We start from the raw sequence: 22,231 nt of genomic DNA on the forward strand, positions 1-22,231 counted from the left end.
GTGCGCTGCACTTGCTGCCATTAGCCAGACAGAACACAGACTGTTCTGGCTCCTGTTTTCTTAGTGTGGGGTAGTCTGTACAATACAACAACACTTCCACCCAGCAGGGATGCCTGGTTTGCCCAACTGCTGGGAATGTGGCCAGTCCAAACCTCAGCTCAGGTGTTCCTGCCTATGCCAAGAAGACAGGTGGATTTTTTTCCCCCTCCACGAACGTTTGAAGAGCTAACTTAGCACATCTCTGTGCCCCTGGCCCTGCTGCTTCCAGCAGGTTGGGCTGGGAGCTGCTGGCACTGGGATTTTACGGGTTTAACTGGGAGGATGTCAGGGCTGAGTTGTGCCCTGAGCAGCTTAGGCAGCTCTGGACAGCTGGGCCGGCGAGCAGCGTTGGGCTCTGGCTCGGCGTCTGTGGCTGCTCTCTGCTGCAGGGAGCTGCTTTGCTAATTGGGAGAAGAAAAACTGAGTGTGGGGGAACAAGGGCTGGAATTCTGTGAAATGTTCTGCTGAGTTTCCAGCTGGTCCAGGGTCCTGGTGTGTGAATTTGCCCTTGGCAGGAGGCGCAGGGACCAGGCAGGAGGCAGAGCCTGTGCCACGGAGGGTTTGCTGATTGAAGAATTAATCTGGGAGTTTAAAAGATCCAGCAGTTTTGTTTAGACATCCTCGTTTGTTGTTGGATTAGGGTTATATTCCTGGGGTGGGCCCAGCACAGGAAAACACAACTCTGGCCTCCTTGGCAGGACGTTCTGACCTCTGAGCTGAGCAAAGCAGCTGTGACTGTTTTTTCCCCTCCCTGTGTGAGTGAGGAAGGGAGGAGACAGCTGGGGAGAAATGTGTATAAAGCAAATTGAATAGCATTGGTTTCAGTTTTAGAAGATCACAGGAGGGTTTGAACTTCAGTGTGCATTTCTGGGCCTCAGAGGGTGAGTTAAAGCCATGCAGACCTTCCCTGCTGTCTTGGCTGTGCCTCTCCCCGCTCTGTGTTGTCACTGCTCTGTGCAGTGATGTTCTCCATTGCTGAGCTGAACGGGAAAGGAAATGCTTTGTTCTACAGCCCCACCAGCCATGTCTGAGCTGTCTCAGCTTCCTCTGAGTCACCTCCCCAGCCAGGCCTGGCCCCAGCACGTGGGGATCAGAGCTTCAGCCATTCATCCCACCAGGAGCACCACTGCAGGCCTTGGGCAGCTCTGCTCACCTCACAGGTGCTTTTCTCCTAGCACACAGCTTTAATCCTGTGGTAATTTCTGGTGCTTTCACCCTTCAGGCAGCTCAGTGGCAGTAAATATGGATAGGGATGCTGCCCTTGAGTATCCAGGGCCTTCAATTCCTGTCACTTGACCCGGTTCTCAGTCCAGGAGTTGGTGTTTGGTTGCAGTATCTGTCTCTTGAAGACAACTGGTGATGGAGAACCTTTCCCTTTGGAGATTGTTCTGGTACTCTGGCCATGGAAAGGTGCATTTTCCTTAATTTTTCTTCTAGATTTTTTATTAGTTTTCAGCTTTTAGCTGTTTCTCGTGTCCTTCTCTGCTCTGCAAAGCACACATCAGTACACTGTCTGCTCTGATGTGGGGGCATGTGTAGCATTTCTGCTCAGTTTTTGCCTCTTCTGGGAGCCTTAACAACCTGAACTCTGAATTATCTTGTTACAGAACATTTTCCCTTTGTGTTCTCACAGCTTTCTGCATCTTCAGTTGTCCACGTTTGTGACTGGAGAACTCGCACAGTGGAGTCCAGACTCGACTCTTAGAGATAAACATCTTTTATGCTACTTTATTCCCATTTGCTATTCCTTTGTTGCACACCCTTGGACTGGATTTTTGTCCCTGGTGCTGGTGTGTTGCATAAGGAGGTTTTTCCTGGGATTTCTCCTGAGAGCAGCCCTGTGTTGGGGCTGTGTTTGTACAGGGCCCTGGGAAAGCAGAGGTGGTGTGAGGGAGTTCAGGCCCCTCTCCCACGGGTCAGGTAGCTCTGTACAAACACATTGCCCACACTGCAGCTCACCCTTTGTTGGGTTCCTGATGTGCAAACCACTGGCAGGTGCTCCCAGTGCTCTGGTCGTTGCTAAGTGCTGAATGGCAGAGTCTGGTGCAGTGAGTCCAGAGGAGGCCTCGGAGGTGCTCCAAGGGCTGGAGCAGTTCTGCCCTGGGGCCAGGCTGGGAGAGCTGGGGGTGCTCAGTCTGGGTTGGAAGCCCTGACTGGCCCTGAGGCTGTGTCTGCATCGCGGTGTGCTAAGAAATGGGGAAGAGAACCCTGGGCTAGGCCAGTGCTGGTGCCCTGGGTGCAGCTGCTGAGGGTCTGCACAGCATCCCTGGGTGCTGGAACGAGGCTGTGCTGCAGGAGGAATCGGAAAGACATCAAGTTGTTCCTCTTTGGTGCCAAAGGATGCAAAGCAGGGACCTGCCTCTGGCTTCCTCCTTTTGGAGCAAGCTGTTTATCTCTGAACTCTGGAACACGGACAGCTCTAATTGGGTATTTACATGCACATTTTCCTGCTTTAAACCTCTTGACCTCCGAATAGTCTTGAATGTGTTTTGGTGAGTGTGTTTTCAGCGTGTTTGTACTTAGCAGGTAGAGTTTTGCTGTCAGAATGGATTTTTAGTTTGGTAAACAAAAGGCTCCATCAACTTCTCAACATGCAGCTCCAAGGTGCTTCTTTCAAACCTGTGCCAATTTAAATTCCTCTGGAGCCTCAGTGATTGCTTTTGTTGTAGTGACTTGAGAGGATTTTCCCGCTAAGTACTCTCAGAATAATTGATGTGTGTGTCTGCCCAAAATGAGATTTTGCTGCAGCTTTCAGGAGATGTTGACTGTAAACATTCAGCTGGTTTTGGGGGTGTGCAGATGTGCTGTGTCCCTGCTTCCCCCTGTCCTGCTGGAAGGGGCTGGGAAAGCCTGGGAAGGCAGCAAGAACGTTTGGGAGAGCTTCACCTCGGTGTTGCTAGGAAAGCAGCACTGGTTATTTTTGTGTCTTTACAGACAGGGAACAACAGGGAAAAGGATGATTTTGTTCTGGGAGGCATTAACAAAGGCTTCCCAGGTACCAGGAGGAAGTGGCTTTTGTGTGGCTTCTCAAGGTTTGAGAACACATGTGGCCTTCAGAATTATCTGATAGGTTTCCAGGGGTGGATGGAGCCATCTTCTAGCTGCATGTTGGCCTTAGAAACGTATTTTCTTCTGGGTGCATAATGAATATTCAGGAAACACTCTGAGCTATGCTTTCCTGGAGTTGTTTTTGAATCCTCTGGATGGATTTCTAAACATCAACACGGTTGTCTGCATCAATTACGGTTTGGAGCTCTTCCATGGTATAGAGTCATCAGGCCCTGCCTAGCTGAAAAGGGCAGTGTGAATTCCTGATGGGATCTGCCGGCAGCCGGGTGGGGTGTGTGGGTCTCCTTGGGTTGTTGTGACCCCTCACACGGGTTGTGGTGTGCTGGATTTGGGGTTAGCACCTTCCCGTCTGCGCTGGCTGAACGCGCTGGCAGCTCAGTGGTGGTGTTTGATAGGGTCCCCAAACAAACAGAGACTTTGCCACTTCTTGCATTTCACCTGAGCCCGGAGTGGGTTTTGTTCCCCTGTCCTTGTCCCACATGTGCCTCTGCAGCTGCAGGTGGTGGTTCGATCGCTCCCGGGCAGCGTGCAGAGATGAGACTGCAGGCTGTGGGAACAGCTGCCCGAGCCAGCAAGGTCTGTAAAAAGAGAACTAAAGTCAGAAGGAGTTCCTGGGGTTTAGGTCAGGCAGGAGCCTGCTGCTCTGTCGGATCCTGAGCGTGTCTTGGTCCCTGCAGTGGAGCTGGGCAGGTGACGTCGAGGCAGGAGCTCTGAGTGTGGAGCCCTTGCAAGAAAAGGGGATGGACAGGAGGGTGTCTTGTCCTCCTGAAGGTCTTGTAACTGCTCAGTCTCCTTTACGAAATAAAATCAAATGGGATATTTGCTTCTGGGCTCGGTTTCCCTTTCCCTGCCCCGAGGTGCCTGTGTGTGCAGGCAGGAGGAGTTTGCTCACTTGTGCTCAGATGCTGCTGCAGTTCCCCGTGCTCAGACCTTGCATCTGTGCTGGCCCATCCCGGGAGAGCTGCAGGAGTGTCAGCTGTGCTGCTCAGCACTCTGACACACTCTGCAGTGGCTTTAGCCACGCAGAAAATGCCCTTTCTCCTTTTGGCTCCTCGGGTGGCTCAGCTGCTGGTTAAACGCCTGCAGGGCCGCGAGGAATGGGCAGTGGGCTTGGTTCAGTGTTTTAAAGTGGCACTCGTGGGTAACAGCCCTCAATTTCATGGCTTGACGCGATGTTTTTGGAGTTTAATATCTATTGATTAACTTGGTGGACAAACAGAATATGCAGAAGCGATTTGCGCGCGATGTTTTTGGAGTTTAATATCCAAACAAACAGAATATGCAGAAGCGATTTGCTTTTGTGTTCTAAAATTCCATTTTCCAAAGTCAATGCAGTGTAATTTTGGGAGAGTCTTTTCCTGCTGCTCTCCCAGTGTAAAACTGGTTCTTTGAGTATCTAAGGAGCACACTGTGCTCTCCCCAGTGCAGTTAAGCACTCGTGGTCACGCTGTGCTCTCCCCAGTGCGTTTGGGGAGCAGTGACAGTGAGCACAGTGAGGTGTCTCTGCAGAAACCTCTCTCGAGCTGTGCTCCCTGTGTCCAGAGCCTGCTGGGCTGGGCCTCTGCTGCGGGAGGGACACAAATAGATTGTTCTGCTGTGACATGGCAGCAGCTGCTCTGCTCCCTCCCTCCTCCCCAGCCCTCCCTGCTGCAGCTCTCCCAGGCACAGCGCCGCGTTTTGCTCCGGAATCTTTCCTTACTCCGCTCAGAACTGAAGGTGATGTCCTGGTGGTTCTCCCAAGCAGTGTTTTCCCCACCTATTCCCGTTCTGGGCTCTTCTACTCGACTTCTGTTGGGTTTGTAACTCACATCGTCATCTTTGGTGTTAAGCACGGCCACACTGAGCTCTGGTTGGGCTGAAGGACAGCTCAGACATCTGTGCTCACATCTCTGCTGTGCTGCTCCTGGTGCTCATCTGCTGGCTGTGTCTGGGATGGCCCCGCCACTGTCCTGTGCTCTGCCACGTTTAACCTTGGAATGAGACACGATACCTTGGGGCTGTTCATACAAGCAAGTGCTGATCCCCACCAGGAATGGGCCCGGTGTGGTGTGTGCTGCGTGGTGACAGCTCCGTGCTGGGACAGACTGCACAGGGCAGTGCAGTAATTAACACCAGGGAGCTCTGATGGCCTCGGAGCGGCTGAAGTGACTCATCATCCTTTCCTCATTGTGTGGTGATGCTTTGGGTGATGTACAGACACAGTCAGTGCTTGGGAGTCAGCTCTGGCTTTGGATACACCCCTGGGGGTGAGAGGGGAGGAGAGAACGTCTCTTCTGCTGCCTTGTAGTTGTGAAGATGCTTTTAAAGGGTTTTTCCCTCCTGGTAACTTGTGTGTGTGCTCGTGTGCTTTGTCTTCTCTCACCTTCCTGCAAAGGTGCCTCGTGCAGGGGAGAGTGAATGCTGAGATACTAAACTCTGGGAAATGGACTTAAATCAACCGTATTTCACTTGCATTAGGTCATTTATTGGCAATAATCCTTGCCACTGAGGATTTTGGGATGAAAGTGGGATAAAGTTCCTAAATTTTGTGAGTGATAGTGACTGGGTCTCACTGCTACAACGTTTGGGACCTTGTAAGTGGGAAAGAAGCAGCAACACTTTTCCCCTGAGGTATTAGCTGGAGCTGTCCCAGGATATGCAGTGACTCCAGGAGGTTTCATCATGGACCAAATGGCATTTGTTGGGCCAGAGCTCTGCAGTGTTTACCATCCAAATAAGGGAGCACAGGGCTCTGAAATCCTGTGCTGGGTGCTTGGTTTTCCAAGTCTCTGCTCCTGACTCAGGGTGTGAGGGCTCCAAGACCTGAGGCTTGGCTGAGAGCATTGGGCGAAGATCAGACAATGGGAGAGTGGAGGAGAGAGCAGAGCACATGTGACTGTGAGTAACCAGAGTGGGTCGTTAGCCAGAGTTGAGATGATGTTGCACAAAAAGTCACAGGGCACAAATGTGTTAGCTCCTGGAGCCGAGCGCGGCAAGGGGCGAAGTGGTGCAACGAGGAGTGTTTGGGTGCTGGAGGCTTGGCCTTGCCTCTCACCAGGGAGGCAAATATATTTCAGTGTGGTTGTGGTGAAGCAACAGTGTCAAAGCACTCGCTGGAGCACAAAGGGAGAGCAGTAAATGCTCCTGAAGTGTTTCGGGGTGGATGGAGGTGGTGTCTGTAAGGCAGGGACAGTGCCGTGTGTTGCTTCACAAAGCAGAAGTGAGAGAGCCTGACAAGCAGCTTTAGAGTGCAGGGGCAGAGGGTGAGGGAAGAGGGGCACTGCAGTCAGCCCCAAACCCCTGTTATTCTGGAGCCTTAAATCTCTGAGCCTGGAACAGACACTTTCCTGCCACAGGAGCAGGTGGTTGGTGTCCCCCTGGGACTGTGTGCTCAGGACTGGCAGGGGACAAGCAGCACCTCCTCTGGGGGAAACCAGCTGTAGTATTGCTGCTGTTTGTAGAAACAACCAACCTGCCCCAACTCCTGTAATAGGAGCAAAGCCCAAGGTAGAGGTCAAGCATGTAATGAACCCCAAAGAATATGGATGTGTCAGGTAACCCCCAAATACACGGAGTGGGCAGTGGTGGGATCACCAGAACTTGGGGAGAATGGCTTTGTTGCCCTCTGGTTCTCTGGCTGTGGCACAGGGAGTGCTGAGCCTTTTGCATAGTTTCTGGGAGGAGATGTTGTTTTAAGCACTGAGAAAGCAAGTCAGCAGCAAGACGAGCTGCTCCCCAGCTGGGATTGACCCTTGCCTTGGGAAAACAGCTTCCAGTGTCCTGGCAGGCAGCGTGCCAGCAGCCAGGGAGTGGGCAGGGAGATTTAACCTGCTCCAGGTGTTTTGGTTGGCTGTTCTGAGCTCCCTGCAGGGTCTGGGGTCGTGCTGAGAGACTTCAGGTGTTTGTTAGCCAAGTGTTACGTGGGTTTAGCTTCCTCATAGGTAAAATTTGGCAATGTGGTTTTGCAACTGTTAGCAGCATGTGCAGGCCATGCACACTCTGGTTCCCTTGGGCACTGCTTTCGGGGAGGCTGAGCCGTGTCCCTTTGCCACTGAGGCAGGTTTGGGGTGTCTGCTCCTTGCTGGGCTCCAGGACTGCACACACAGAGGCTGTACATCCTCTCTGTGCCTGGCTCTGGGAACCACCAGCTCTCTAAAGCAGCTCAGGGACGGCTTGTGCATGGTAAGTTTGCCTTCAGCTTGCTCCTTGAAGGCTGTCCAAGACAAAAAAGGATGGGAGGGGATTGCTGCCTGCAGATTAAGGCCCAGATTTGCTGTGGAAGGGCCGTGGGAAAGCCGAGGGCTGGGCGAGTTATCGCTGGGTACTGCAGCTGATGTATGGGCTGGCGGTTGGGGCAGCAGCATCAAAGCATGTTCTCTTGGCAGCAGCTTCGAGTCAAGATGGTCTCCTGCAGAATTGCCTCTCTGGATACAAACACTCACTCCAGAGGATTTTTTGGAAGCTGGTGCCTGGCTCGTAATATTCCAACCGTCAGTCCATTACATCTGTGGTCTGCATCCTGGCTTCCATTAAAATTCCTGCAGAAGGGAAGGTGTTGGGAGAGAGGAGGAGGATGACAGTGTGTTTCTCTTGGCAGCAGTGCTGCCTGTTCCTGCTCCAAGGGGTTGTGGAGCTGGATAAAACCTGCCAGGGGTTTGGTGTGCACAGAGCAGCCAGAGGGTCCCGTGGGACCTTGGGGCGGAATGGGGTGACAGCTGAGGATTGGCAGCTCCTGGGGTTCCTGTGCTGCTGAGCAGTGCCTGGGAATGTAGGAGAAAGGACCTTCAGCAGCTTTTGGGCTCATCTAAGCTGCAGGAATCTTGTCTTTGCTTTTGAGTTTGCAGTAGGAAGTCTGAGTGTTTCCTTTCCGGGTCGGTGCTAGTGACAGTGGGTGTGTTACATCATGGACCTTTTGAACAGCCAAAAACGGTTCAGTCTGAGGAATCTGAGGTTTCAGAAACCTCTGAAATTATGGCAGAGCTGCGGCAGAGGTGTTTGTTTTTCCTGAAATGGCCATTCCCTGGGGGTGTTCCAGAGGACAGAGACTGCCATTGCCTGCCTGGCTCAGGAGCTCTGTATGCTCTATATCCAACCAAAAACCTGGGAAAATCCAGTTTTGCCATAGGGGATGATGGGGACACTGCTTGGGGTCAGAGCTAATGGCTGTTAGGTTGTGCTGGAGCTCCCCAGACCTGCAGCAAGGGTTGCTCTGGGTCAGGGACAAGTTTCCTGTGGTACCACCGTGGGGTTTATTGATTGAAGGTGTGTGAAATCACCTGTATGCCTTGAGCAATTTGGGTTTCCTGCTGCAGAGAAAGCCTTGCTGTTCCTTGAGAGAGAAAGGACAACCCAACCCCTTTGTAGTAGTGCTGGTCAGTTCTTGGTAAAGAAAAAAACCCCCCGAAGTATTGTCAGTGGAAATGTTTGATATTTTGCCAACTTTCATAGGGTATCATCAAATTGACTTCGTTTTTTTTGTCCTTATAACCTGGATCGAGTAACACTGGCACAGGTTGCCCAGGGAGGTATTGGATGCTCCAGGGTGGTGAGACACGGGCACAGGTTGGATGGAGCCTTGAGCAACCTGCTCTGTGGGAGCTGTCCCTGCCCAGGGATCATCTGGTTGGGGCTGGATGGTCTCCAAGGTCCTTGCCCACCCTTTACCGTTCCGTGGTGTGTTTTGTGCTGTAGCTGGCACACAGGTTGGTTCCTGGTGCTGTGGAATCCGTGCCCAGAGCTGACCCCACTGTTGTTTTGCAGGGCAATCACTTTGATCAGTACGAGGAGGGGCACCTGGAGATCGAGCAGGCGTCTCTCGACAAACCCATCGAATCGGTAAGACACCTCCCTCCCCACATCAGCCTCCCACCCCAGCCCAGGCCCTGCTCGGATGGTCCTTGCTGTGAATGCAGTCCCAGCTGATAGGAGTGAGCACCTTGCTGTCAGTAAGGGTTAATTCCTTGTGGTAAATTGCATGCTGAGCTTCAGTGGGCCTGGGGTTTGACCTCCAAGCAGTTCCAAAGCCAGGGGTGACTCGAGATGTGAGTTCATCATGTCTCAGGAGTTACTGAAGAGTGCATTCATTCATAGAGATTTCTTTTAAGTTTTTATACTTTGCTTTGAAAAATCAGCTTAACTCCTATGTGAACCTGATGGAATAGTGTAGTGAAATGTGTTCTGATCCTTCGTAGTTTATGTTTTTGGAGTACTACTGGTGTGTTAACGTGCTAGAATGACACCTGAAGCCTGGAGAGAGGGATCAGTGCAGTCAGTCCAGCTCCAGCAGCCCTTCCCCTGCCCTGGGCCTTCCTGTAGAGCTTTGCTTTGCCTTGAACCAGGGGCACTGCAGCCCTAAGATGGGCAAAATTGAAGCTTTGCTTAGTTCTACCTTTTTAAGCTTCTTGGAGCTTCTGAATTTTTCTCTTTGCAGAGCACCTTCTGCTGGTTTTCGGCACAAGAGCTGGTTCAGCCCAGACTGGACCCAACTCTGGCACTTTAGCTAATTTCATTAGCAGTTTCTTGCAACAAGCAAGAAAACTTGTAGCGACTAATCAAGGGATACTTAGTGACTAGATTTTTGCTAAGAAGCTACTTGTTAAGTGTTTTTTCCCTATGAATTAAGCTCTCGCTTACAAAATTCCTCACCTTAGTCAGCACTTAGAGACCTAGTGTTTGTGTTAGCCCGAGCTCACTACCTCTTTTCCTTCGGTGTGTAGGTTGGTGTTGTGTGTGTTTGTGTGCGTGTTAGATGTTTACAAAAAACTTACCCAACTCGGGGTGTTCGACGTTTTTCTTCCGCAGCAGTTGGCCCATATTAGCTAAGCAGCCATGATCTGGTTTGTATTGCACGGTCTGCCTTTTAATTTCTTCTCTAGGGTTTCCTTTCCCCCTTCTTATTTCTGTTCTTCTGGTCCAGTGAACACTGCATATAGTACCTACTGTCTTAATGTGCTGGCATGATGCTAGATTTAGGCATGGCAGTAATCGATGACGCATGAGATAATGCTGCAGAGATGGGAGTTGGTATTCAATGTTCTCCTGAATACTTCAGTCCTGCCTGTGTGATTTGGGGATCTGAATTGAAATGCCAAGCTTCACTCCTGGTTGATACCAATGAAATGGGGAATATTTGTGGGAAGCCTCTCAGAGCCAGGCTTGAAATTAGCCCCTCAAACCGATTCAAGTGCTGCTACAGACTGGATTGGTTGTCTGATATCCAAAGTGTTTTCCCAAACAGGAGGTCACAATTACATCCCAGGGGATCTGCTGCCCACGGAGTGTCTGAGGCGTGGACAGGTGCCCTGGGCCCAGCACAGTGCAGCCATAAAGCTCTGTGCAGTCTGATTGATGCTGAGCTGCAGCAGCAAAATTAAACAAAGTTATGGCTTTGATATTTTATTCATATCTATGTCACCATCCAAATGTCAGGACATTAGTCATCGTTACAACTTTTTGGTAGGTTTTAGTGTGTGCAGCTCAGGCACAGGTTAAATTTGAAAGCAGCCAGACAGGGAGGACAAGGGATTGGTTGGGACTTTGGGAGGAGAGAGAGTTCATCCTGCTTTTTTCTAGTTTTTCCTTGTATTTGATGCTGTTTCCTTACCCAGAGCATATAATATCCTTGGAGAGGGAAGGAGTAAGGACAGGGCTATATTTTGTAACTGCCACACCCCTAAATGTTTTCAGTATTACCAAGTTGGTTTGTAGCCCTTACCCAGTTCTGTGTTAGCAATCCAAGTGGCCTTTTCCAGGAAATCTGCTCAGAGTGATGGGGGAGCCCATACTTCCCAGGATGGACATCACTTGGATGGCAAACATCCTTGGGAGGTCCGAGCACCTCCCAGGTAAAAGGTTTGGTTATTCTATAGTCTTAAACATGTTCCTTGTAGCTTCTCACATCTCAGTGATGAGCAAATGCCCAAAGCCCCCAAGTAGCTGTTTGGAGACCCCTGGGCACAGGATCTGTGTCCGTGTGACATCCCCACTGACGTGAGATCCATCTCTGCAGCATTATCTGTTGAGAGGTGCTGACTGTACTGCTACAGCATGCAACTCAAAGGTGGCTGGAAAATAGGTTTGGGAGTCTACAGATCATTACAATGTTGAAATGTGTCCTCAATTAGCCTCCTGGTGCTTTTGTTCCTGTGGAAATCCTGCTGTGTGCAGCTTGTTTAGGCCAAAGATGTCTGGGCTGAAACATGGGACTAGAACCAGAGGACATTTATGGAAAACAGAGCTGCCAGGAGCTAGGGATGGACGTGGCCCGAAGGAGGCTGCAGCTATTTTCCATGACCAAATTGAAGGCAATATTTCATATCAATGGACTCTTCAGAGCTGCAAATACTGAGATGCTTTTTTCCCCCACAAGTGACCTTTTTCCTCGTGCTTTGAAAGATGCTGCACTCACACTGACTCACGTCAGTGCAGCCACTGCTGCCTGGTGGCCTTGAAACCCCAGAGCACCTCACCCTTTTTCCCAGTGCATGCCTTTGGGATGAAGCATTGAGTGCACCGAGTTCAGGGACTGGGATGGGAAGTCACCAAGTATTGCAGCTTTAACAGACTCCAGATTCGCTTCACGTTGATTCCTGATCTCTCCATGTTTGTGGGATCTCGTGGCCGTGAATTCCTGGTTTTCTCGTCCCAGCAGTGCAGATGGAGTAGGAGACACCCCTGGCCGTGCAGGCAGTGTCGGGGCTGAGCCGCCGTCGCCGCGCAGGTCCATCGCCCGCTCAGCCCGGAGCTCTTAGCTTGTCCTGTCACAACTAACAAATGTCCTTCCCCCTCTAATGCTGCTTGGTCACACAAGGAGGTCCTCGAGCCCCTCAGGCTCCAGGCTGCAGCTGGCAGTGGTGTGGCACCACAGGCTGCTGCAGCCTGGCCGGGCTGACCCGGGATGTGTCGCACTGGATATCTGTACGGATCTGTGGACTCCACTAGTTCCAAAGTGTCATTTGATGAGGCTGCTGATTTGACATTTAGCAGCAGCCATATGTGGACAGTGCTATAAATAATGTGCTTCTGGAAGCTGAATGGTGTAGCATTACTATTTGGCTTTTCTCTCTGGTCTTCATTGTGTCATCTGTAGTGAGCTCTAGGTTTTGTTTTGGGAATCTTTTCAACCTCTTGTTTGCATGGGTTCACCCAGTAGCATCCAATCCTTGCTTATAGATTCCTCAATACACAGTCAGCACAGCTTACAATCCACTCAAGGGATGCATGGATCCTGCTGGAGCTGGGGTGGGCGATGGGAACAGGATACGTGGGGATCTCGTGGAAAACCTGTGCTAGGCAAAACTAGGTGTTTAGTTTATCCCCAGTGCAGCTGTAGGTTGTGTCCCACAGGCAGCAGCATCAGAGGCTTTGGGTTCTTCTGCCCAGCTTTAATGGTACAGAATATTTTCTCCTATTGGCCAGAAATTTTGGGGCTATCCTGCTCAGGAATCACCGATCCCCACGGAAAGCAACCAAGGACACCTTGTCGGGGGTAGGGAATTGGTTGAGCTGGTGGAGCAGATCACTGTGGGTTAGGTTTTTCCAAAGCAGCTCCAGGAAGGTGGAGTCATTTCCTAAACTCCTGGAAAACTCAGGCCTTATCATTGATGCAGAGTTGTCCATATGTAACCAGACACGATCCCTGCTGAGCAGCTCCAGTTTAACCAGCCCCATGTCGTGTCTCTGTGCCAACAGCCCTGGCTTTAGTCCTTCCAACACCTAAACATCCAGGCAGAGAGCACCAGTTTAGGAGCTGGAAACGAGGAGGATAAGGACCAGGCCCCCACTCAAATGTGACTCCAAATTATCAGAGTTGCTCTCTATTCAGTGAGGCAGAAGATGCTCCATTCCATTTCAGATTGGAAGTCAGGAAATAGATCCACTGCACAAACAAACAACTGGAAAAGACTGGGGAGGGACCCCCCCCATCCTGGGAACTGAGACAATGTCGAGGCCTAATTCCGATTGCTGTCGAACAACTCCTGCCCATCCTCTTGAGTGGTTCTGTAAAAGTGGTGCTAATGTGTATAACCCTTCTAAATTTTTCTTTTTCCCCTTAACATGTGTTCCCCCTTCACTGTGTCCGTCACAACACACCGCTCTTGAATCTCCCAGCTGGTCTTGACTTGTGGAATTTATTTTATGCTTTTCACTCTTCTTTAATAAATACATTACTTGCAAGCAGTGAATTGAAAACAAAGCAAAAGAAAAAAAAACCTACCATTAGTGATTGGACAGTTTCTTACTTTGTGTTACATTTAACTGTTCTTTTGACAGCCCAGTTTTTAAAGCCAGGTTCGTATGGAAATGCTTTCACTCCACTTGCACTGCTTTTGGAAATAGCATTACTGCTTCATCTGTCTTTATTTTAGTGCATTCATAACACAACACAGTCAGCACAATGTCTCATCTCCTCTTGGCCGGGAGCGCAGAGTACTCCGTGTCCTCTGGGGGTTGGTTTTTGTGGGAAAACGCAGCCGTTCTGGTCAGCCTGGCTGGGGAGCACAGTCAAAGAGGCTTTGTCTGGGCAGACAATCAGGGCCTTATCCCAGTGCCCCAGCCTGGGCAGGCTGCAGGGCAGGTGTGCCCCAGGTAAGTCCTCCTCCTCTCCTGGCACACGTGATGAAGAGTCTCCCTGGTTTATTTTCCCCACCCCCTTTTTTTTGGCATTTAAGCTTTTATCCCCAGACATCTCCTTACTTCTCCTGGTTTAATTGGGTTTTTTTTTTTCCATGTAGTCCTAATTATGTCCTGGGAGAGAGCTGGGAAAGACACAGACTATTGACAAATCCAGCCAGACAGCATCTTGCTTTACAAAGAAGTAAATTTCTACTTGATAGCAACTTTTTGAGGAAAAACATATCCATGCAGCCAATATCTTTGAGCAGGTTGTGCCTTCCAAGCTGATTCTGCCAGCCCTGTGGCTGTTTTCTCCAATGGGGAGTGACAAAGCCACTGCAAATCTGGTTCCTGCTGCTGACTTGGGTGTTCAGTTGAAGAAACCTGCAGCAAATATGGGATGATTTTTGAAGGTTCCATGCACCCCTGGGTGTTGTGGCTTCCCAGGGTATTTCTGTGCATCTCAGGGTGTGAGAATTGGTGTACCCCTGACCTGGGGGAGTCTGTGGTCAGAAGGTGCTCCCTGTCACTGGGGGAACTGGTCCTGGAGGGCTGAGCTGTTGGGGTGCTGTGAGCCCTTGGGCTCTGGGCACACCAGCCCTGCCCAGCCCCAAAGCTGACCCTCAATTGTTGCATCAGGACTTTTCCACTTGCTCCAAAACAGCTGGGTTTTTTTTTTTTTAGGGGAAGATGAGACATTATGCTTATTGTTTCCCCTACATGCACTAATGGTTCCTTGCTGGTAACTTACTGCTAGGCCTGTTTCATTCTAACATCCTAGTATTTTTGTTAGTTTACATGTGAAATGCATCACCCAGTCTGTGCTTGAGCTCATTTTATTTGGTTGATTTTATTTTGGTTTACTAACCTCACTGTTTTTTCAGTTTAATATTGGCTGCATGCTAGTTTATATATATATACATATATAAAAAACCCAATCGAGTCTAGCCTGGATTTTGCTCTGATTGTGTTTTGGTTTCTAGTGGTGGGGCAGTCTTGCACTTACAACTGACTCAGTATTACAAAAGCCTGACACAAACCAAATGACTAAACTTGTGGTAGATTTTCTTTACCAAAAAAATAAAATAAATCTGAAGTGGTGCTGTCTAGGTGATGGATATGATTGTATAAATAGCTTGATTTTGTGCTTTTTACTGTCAATTTTTATTGGTACACTTTATTTTCTCCCACATTGCCTTTATTTTTTTTTATGATTATTTTTTCCTTTATTTGAACTGTGATGCACAAAAGTTGCCCAGCACACCATCAGAAAGTGATCCCTGATCCCCATCCCCCTGGAAAAATTCTAGCCAGCAATTTTTGACATTTGTCTTTTCCCTTTTATTAGGCATTTATTGCCTTTTCAGTAGCATTTTTTGCATGCATATCTATGTAGAAAAACTCTCTTGCTCATCACATGTTTAAATGTCAGCGGGAAGGGAAGAATATATTATTGGAATATTTTTGGTTTGTTTTCTCTGTTCTGTCTGTCAGGATAATATTGGACATCGCTTGCTCCAGAAACATGGCTGGAAGCTGGGCCAGGGATTGGGAAAGTCGCTGCAGGGTAAGTCCAGTCGCTCGTGTCTGAGCCCTTCAGCACCAGCCTCAGCCTTTAACCGAACGGTGTCTGTTTTTGTTCCTAGATGAGATTTCTTTGTGCTGTTGTGTCCCCAGAGCAGTGCTCTGTTGAGTTTGCTCCCTGGCTGTGTGCTGGTGGGAGCTGCTCGCTGCAGGTCAGACCTGCTGGGCTGGGGGGACGAGGAGGCACTCACTGCTGCACACTCACTGCTCCTGCAGCTCTGGGCCGAGCTGCTCTGCCTGGATGCTGTGGTGGTGGAAGGACTGAAGGTCTGAGGTGGCTCTGCTGACTCTCAGGGGTCAGAAGCTGCTAGAGGCGAGCGAAGGGCCCAGGGGAGCTGGGAGGGGGTGGCAGAGGCTCTCCTGGGTGGGACAGGCTCACTCCTGGGCTCCACTCACCTCTCAGGGATTTAGCAAATCTCCCTGGGACTCAGTGCTAGCTGAACCAGTGCACCTGGACCTCCTGCTGTCCTGAGCCTAAATTCTTCCTGTCACACTCAATCCCAGTTCTGTAGAAACCTCTAGAAGTGTCAGAAGCTCTGACCTGCCCGGAGTTCCTCAGAGTGACTCCCTCATGTTCCCATACCCTTGGTCTGAAGACCTGGGAGCTTTGGTTGGACTGCCACGAGTGAGCCCTTAGAGCTGTTTATTTCATCATCCAGTGACCTTTCTGCATGAATCTTAGATTGTCCCCAAATCCAAATATAAAATGTCAGGAAGGAAACATTTGCATCTAGTTTTAATCTTACTCTATTAGTTTGAAGAGTGATGTGTACTGGGAATGGAGGAGCAGAGCAAAAGTTCTTCCCCTTGTCTACACTCCCTTGCTCAGAGGAGCCCAGGAGAGGTTTCTGCAGAGGTGTAGGAGTGTCCCTGTTGGCTCTTCTTGCTTGGTGCTGTGTTTGAGGCCGACGTCTTGCACAGCCTGTGGTGAAGGGGGTGCAGCACAGAACCCTCCAAGCAGCCTCGAGCTGTGGATGTGGTGTCTGACTCCTGCAGAAGGTCCTGGCATCAAACCCTCAGAAATTTGGGGTTACGTGTATGGAATTGGTACTTCCTTCATCTTCTTTTCCATGCACCTGACTGGGATTTGAAAGGAAGTGGATGAGTTCAGTGTGTGATTGTTACGTCACTTCATTCTGGATGTTCATCTGCACTGGAGCTCCCTCTTCAGCCTGGGGAATCCCAGAGGGATGCTGCATGACACCTGCAGTCAGACTCTTGTGGTGCTCAGCAAGAGCTTCACCCTGCAGGGCTGTGCCTGTGGTGGTTCCCTTCACCCTGTGTGCTGTGGGTGTCATCCAGCAGTGAGTGCTGAGCTGTCTCTCCACGCTAGCTGAAACAGCCTGACATTCACACCTGCCAGTGGCTGATGGTAAAAACCTGCTGTGGTGGTACCAAGTGGCTCATCCTGTGCAGAATTCCTGGCGCAGAGTCGTTCTGTACCAGCTGGGACAGGTGCCTCGTGGTGTAACTGTGGGTAAGGAGAAGAGCTGAGCCCTTGGGGTGAGGGAACACACAGTCTGTGTCCTGAGCCACACAGCTGTCCCCAGAGCAGCTGTGCTCTGCCTGGAGCTCATCCCTGCTGGGCGTGGGGTGGGAGAGCTCTGCTGAGTCTGAGCACGGAGGAGCTGCAGCTCTGGCCCAGGGATGCTCATAACGAATTCAGCACAGTCATTCCTCTGCTCCTCTCTGCTCCTGATGTGTTTCACGTGTTTTCCCCACAAACAGCTTGTGTTATCTTTGGAAATGGTGCTCCAACTTGCTAATGAGGATGAGAAGCAGGAGAGAGAGGGGGTTGCCAGTTGACAGGGAGCCTTTTTAATCTGGAAGTGTGGCTCAGGGAACCACTTTGCCATAGAGACGTGTGATGGTTGTGCTCTGACAGGTGAGAAAATGGGGACTGTAGCCTGTTTTGTCTTTGGGGAACGTGTGTAGCTGATGATCAGAATGTTGTGGTCTGCTAAGGAAATAAACCTAGCAAACCCTCGGTTAAGAGCAGTGCCTGACCTTGGTGGGAAGTGCTGTGCCAGATGAGCCTGAGGACTGTGGCTAAATGAGGAGGTACATAAGGCAGGAGGGGAGTCAGGGGCTGAGGGGGATCTGAACTCCAGCACCCTAATGATTTCTCCTGGAATGAGCATTTCCCATCAGGTTAAGGCAGTGTGATGAGGAGCCAGGAGACTGATGTGCAGCAATGGTATCGTTTCAGTCATACCTTTGCAGATACTTTTATAAGCTCTTTGCCTCTTCCCTGTCAATTCTTCTGACAAGTCTTGCTTAAAAAATACTTGTGCTGAAAACCTCTTTGCTTTAGGATTTAGATGTTTAATAGGAAGTAATAGCACTTTAGAGGTGGATCTGGGAGGCTAAAGCCAGTAGTTTAATCTCAATTAGACCAGGGGAAGCTGAGTAGGTTATCCTGCTGCTTCCCCAGTGGCAGCAGAGTCAGGGGAGAGCTCAGGGCTTGGGGAGGGCAGAGTGGGCAGGAGGGAGGTGTGGTGTTCACTGGGCATGAGGAAAGGATTGATCAGCTTCAGTGGACAGGTCTAGCTTGGCCTTAACCAGTAATTGTAATAGCTCCACACACTTTTCCAGGTTTGCCTCTTTAAAGTTCTCTCCTAAGGAAATGCTCTGGCCCTTTGCAGGCTGCTCCAGCAGCTGTACCCAAAGTGATGTGACAAGTGTCCCTGTGCCACAGACCTGTCCTGGATGATTAATGTGACACTTTAAAGGCATTGATTGAATTCACATTCCCACAGTATTCCCAGGACTGAGATTATCCTGATCCTTTGTGGAATGTCTGAGAGGCAAATGGCAATCCAGATGCTCCCTGGGCAGGGACAGCAGAGCAGATTGATCAAGGCTGTGAACACTGCCAGGGTTGGGGCAGCCACAGCCTCCCTGGGCAACTTGTGCCAATGTCTCACCACCCTCACAGGGAATATATGTGACAAGGTGTGTATATATGTGTATGACTTGTTAGTATGTCTCACCAGGTGGCAAGGTCAGGTATGCCAAACCAGTTAGAAAATGCTGGAATTGAGTTCCTCCATCACACTGTTTTTGTTGCATGGTTTTCAGTTTTTTTTTAAAAAAAAAGCACAAGTGGATTTCTGCTCTGACTTGCAAATTCTGTGGTGATAAATATAGTCAGCTCTCCCCCCCTTCAGTATCACTACTGTGCAGTTCTTATTTGGCATGTTCTTCCCGAAATCTGTTCAGACAAGGGAAAACATTCCCTCTTGGTGCTGGGGATGAGCAGAGCGAAGGAGCAGAAGCGTCTGAAGTGCTGGAAGCCTCCCAGAGCTGCAGGTGAAGCAGTGATCCTGCAGCTCGGGCAGGAAATAGCCTCACCCTGGGGTGATTCTCATCTGTGAGCCGAGTCCCTGGGCCAGGGCTGCGTCGCGTGGCCGTGGGCACTGCTCGGTGTGTGCTGCCTGCACAGCTCCTCAGCAACAACAGAGCTGTGACCACTTGAGCAGCCGAGGTCAGGCACGAATGGGATCACTTGGCAGCTGCAGCTCGGGGAGATGAGCTCAGGGTTTGGATTCCAAGCTCTTGGATCCTGGTGCTGTCTCTCGTTCGCCAAATGGCTCCGGCTCCGCTGCTCGTGTGTTTGCGTTTGCTGGAGCCTCTGATCTGGCAGGGCAGACGGTGGGTGTGTGTCAGCCTGTGAGCACGGAACAATCAGCAGCTGAGGGAGGGAGGGAGCCGTGTTGGGTTTCTTTCTGGGCTTTGCAGCTCTGTACTGAGCAGAGGAAAAGAGAGAAGCGGCAGATAAAAGGGTCGAACGGTGCCGTTATTCATTAGGTATGGAATGACTGAGCTGTCTTAGCCAAGAAATAGCTGTGAACAGGCTTATCTTCTTGTATCTGGACATGTCCTCATGGGAACCTCAGTTCTGGCATGGAGGAACGTCTCCATCCTTGTGTTTGCTACAGGAATCACCACGGTGGTTTAAGAGGGATGTTTTCCTGTGGAAACTGGAAACACCCAGTGCTGTGGCTGTGGAAGGTACTGTCATCACAGCAGTCAAAACCCCCAGACCACAGGCCCGAGGGAGGTTCTCTTGGTGCCTCCGTGTGCTGTGGGGGAGGCAGTTGTCCCCTCGTTTGCTTTTGGGTGTGCAGGGTCCCTCCCTTGAGTACAGGTGGTGAGTTTATGGGCTGCTTGAGCGTGTGTAGCCAGTGAGACTGTGCTTTGTGCACGTTTATTGTGACAGAGACAACCTCCTCTTGCACCTGCCCCATCCCTGGGGGTGTTCCAGGCCGGGTCGGATGGGGTGGGATGAGATGGTCTCTTCCAGCCCAGACCATTCCGGGGTTCTGTTGCCACGATGCTGCTGCTGAGGGAGGAGTTCTGGCTGAAAACTGTTCTGTGTTTTGACTGTTTAGAAACAAAACGTGCACTGGTGTTGGCAATGTTGGCGTTCCTAGGCAGGCTCAGATGGCAGGTCCAGCTGGTGTGTTCCCATTCCAAAGGCAGAGCAGCATCCACCCTGTGTCCAGAGCTGGATCCAGGCCCTGGACCGACAGGCCTGGTGTGCACTGACTTGTCTGATGCCAGAGCCCTTGAGCCTTGGGCTCTTTCCCCAAGATTCACGAATTTGTAGCCCTGGTGGGGAAGTGTTTGCGCATATCCAGTCACCTTGTGCAGTGCAAACCGTGGGGATGTGGAGAAGCCTGGCTGGAAAGGGCTCTGGAAAGGAGGCAGCTCTTGGGGTCTCTTTGGGGCTGAGCAGTTTGCCACAAGCTGGGAGAAAGGTTTCCCTGTTTGATAGGGAAGAGGAAAGCAAAACAAGTCCAGCTGGTCATTCCATTTCTGTATTCAGGGAATCATTCCAAACTTAATTTACTCTGAGATTGGATTTTCTAAGGTGTGACTCACGTGTGAGCTGTTTGTTTTTCCCATCCCTGCGGGAGTTCCTGCTTTGTCCTCTCGGCAGAGCTTTTCCCTGCGTGTGGAAGTGTTGTACACTGACCCTCTCTGGTGTGGGGTCTGCAGAGTGAAGGAAGGCTGGGACCTGCCCTAAGATGCTGCTCTGTTCCCGTGCCTCGTTGCAGGGGCTCAGCCTGTCCCACACCCAGAGCCAGAGCCTCGGCGTCTCCCGCAGGGCAGAGCATGGTCCTGGGGTGGAGGGGTGAGCAAGGAGCCTCCTGTTAGTCTTGTGCCCCCTCCTCCCTGCCAAACGGCCTGTTTTCTGCCCCTCATGGTTTCTGCCTAACAAATGGTGTTTCTTTTTTACAGCGTTTTGATCCTGGACTTGTTGTGGTGATGGTAAACTTAGCAGTGGTAATTTTTTATTTTCAGACTGAATTACTCCTTTTGTCATCAGTGCACCAATATGTTAGGCTTACTTTCTCTGTTGTAGCCATCATCCTTCTGCTTGGTCTTTCATTTTCCTTTCCTTTCCTTTCTTTATGCACACTTGTCTGATCCTTGTTCATTAAAGGGTATTGCTAAGAAGGGATGTTTGTTTGTGTTAGAACTGCCAAAATCAGTTTAAGCATCAATTTCTAATACTGTCCAAACTTGATTATTATTTTCCCCTCCCCAACACGATGGGCACTAGCACTTGCTACTGCAATTTCCAACTAGATTTTTGAATGTAAAAAAATACAACCCAAAAAACCCAAACTTTGACTGCCTTAGAAGGCAAAAGTACTGATGCATTGTTTGTCCTCAGGGGTTTACCAGGGCAATGAGGCTGCATGGAAACAGCTCAATTGCTGGAGAAACAGAACCCAACCAAACCAAATCCAAAATCAAACCAAAACCAAAAGGAAAAAAAAGCTTGGCAATGAACGAGATGATTGATCGTTGGCACTCGGTGCCGACCCATTCCGTTTGGGTTTGCCACGTACAGTAAATCCCTGGCTGAGACGTTATGAAAGTGATACTGCACTTAGGAAGTCATTTTTATAACCTGTCTTTGATTTGGTCCTTTTGCTAAAAATTGCAGTCACTGCTTACTGTATTATACCATTGGGCACAAGAGAAGCGTTGTCAGAGAGCACCCGAGGGAGCTCAGCCCGGAGCGTCTCGGGTCGGTGTGAGCACTGAACTGGGACCTGACGGGTACCTGCCAAATTCCTGGGCAACTCCAGAAAGCAATGACTTCAGTGGGTTTTGTCTGAGCAAAATTGCCTCTGTACTTGAGGCTCACAGCCCCAGAGCAGAGCAGTTCCCCTGGCACCCTGGGGCTGTGGCCTGGGCAGGAGCTGGAGCTGATGCTGGCACAGTTCTCCCTCCCCAGGCCTTCCCAGGCACTTGAGGTGCCTTACCCTTCTGCACACGATGGCAGTGGAATATTTCTGGCATGACTGAAACCTGTGGATCTTCTTGCCCAAAGGTATAATACCTGTGTATGTGTGTATAACAAACCAGTTGTTTACACCAAACGAGGGTGATGATAAGGGAAGTAAACGTTGTGTTTTTTCACTCAAGGTATGCACCGGAGAAGGTAAGTGCTTTCTCAGTGGGTTACATCACAACCAACAGTGCCAGTTGTGATGTAAAAATCAAAACAAGAACAATTTACGATAAAGAAATAAACCCCCCCAAAAAGCTGTGGTAGTAAAGTGCTTGTCTGCCCCATTTTGCTTTGTTTGGCTGGTTATGAGTGGATTAAAGATATGTTTTTTTAAAACAAATAAAATCTCCAGCATAGTTTGATTAGTTCAAAGTCAATTTTCTTCGCAACTAGTCCTTTTCACAGCTTACAGGTGACACAGCGAGGGCCAGAGCACCTCTGCAGGGCTGGGGGTCAGGAGGAGTTTGGCTCCTGCTCCTGGGGGGACAAAAGTTGGGGGGGAGAGGATTCCACACCCTCCACAGGGAAATCCTAGCGGATTATCATGTGCTGCCGCAGTAAAACGTGTTTAGAGCTCCTTCACTTGGGAGGAAGGTGAGGAGCATGTCTGGCCTGGTGTGGCAGCAGTGGGGG

At 50.2% G+C, this 22,231-nt stretch overlaps 1 protein-coding gene across 1 annotated transcript in view; it reads left to right on the top strand.

Moving 5' to 3' along the window:
* Nucleotides 1-8,850: 8,850 nt before the first annotated feature.
* The window catches only part of GPATCH8 (G patch domain containing 8), a gene marked incomplete at its 3' end in the record, with an annotated part of 26,364 nt that continues 12,983 nt past the window's right edge, over nucleotides 8,851-22,231 (top strand). The window contains 2 exon segments of the mRNA XM_009082218.1: nucleotides 8,851-8,922; nucleotides 15,196-15,268.

The sequence above is a fragment of the Acanthisitta chloris genome, unplaced genomic scaffold (assembly GCF_000695815.1).
Source record: "Acanthisitta chloris isolate BGI_N310 unplaced genomic scaffold, ASM69581v1 scaffold32499, whole genome shotgun sequence".
NCBI lineage: Eukaryota > Metazoa > Chordata > Aves > Passeriformes > Acanthisittidae > Acanthisitta > Acanthisitta chloris.